This window comes from Uloborus diversus, chromosome 1 (assembly GCF_026930045.1).
Source record: "Uloborus diversus isolate 005 chromosome 1, Udiv.v.3.1, whole genome shotgun sequence".
NCBI lineage: Eukaryota > Metazoa > Arthropoda > Arachnida > Araneae > Uloboridae > Uloborus > Uloborus diversus.
Genome location: NC_072731.1, coordinates 221404662 through 221405711, shown reverse-complemented (window position 1 = coordinate 221405711; position 1050 = coordinate 221404662).

The following is a 1050-nucleotide window of genomic DNA, read 5'->3' as shown; positions in this document are numbered from 1 at the left end:
GATGATGAGTGAATTATTTAATTTGAGATTTCCGTTACACAGAATTCTATTAAATAGCAGAAGCTAGAAGGAAAAAAATGATTGTTTGATAACTGTTTTATAATTCAAAAAGGTAAGAATCTGCATCAGATGAATATACTCCTGTTTAAAAACATAATTTGGTCAATAGGTACCTGCATTTTGAAAAAGAAAAATGCATAAATTATTTTTCTTCTAGAAATTACCATATTTTGCTCCTGTCTGTAACTTTGCAATTTTACTCAAATGAAACAGATACACTATATAGGAAGCTAATTATAATAACTATTGCAGAAATAGTTATTAGTTAACAGAGAAATCGCATTTCGTCTAACGAGCAAAGTATTAAGTTCATAGCAAGAAATTATTGAAATCAAATCCTTATTACTTCATATCCATAATAACGACGTTCATCATTGAGCGAAACCGTTTTGTAAGATACTATTAAGATGCATTTCTTTAGAAATTAGTTGATTTAATATGAAATCTACACTGAATTACAAGCCGTTATCTAAGTTTACTTATGCTTTAATTAAAATATGAATAAAATTGTACCATTGTTTGTTTCCTTTACGAATCAAAGCAAAATCCTCTTTGTTCTCATGTTCACGAGCGCCAAACCATTACGAGATCACTTTGAAGAAAGAGAAATACATAAATTAATCATTTCATCTCAATAGCTCAATATTAAATACATTGTAACATGTTATTGACATCAAATCACATTTATGACATTTAAGATCGAGCGAAACCATTTTGCAAGTCATTAGGCAGTTTTTGAATAAATATTCGTTGAAATAACAAATGAAACTTGCAACATTACTAATTTCAAGAGTTAATTTGTGTTTTTGTGAAACATAAATTCAAATTAATCATTAAAACGTACCTCACAATCACCTAAATCCTCAAGCCCCCTCGTGTATCTACCGTTTGTTCGCGCGCCAAACCATTGCGTCGCCAAACGTCAAGGTTGCCGTAAATTTCCCTGTAAAAATCGCCAGGATTTAGCTGTAATTAATGTCCGCCCGTATG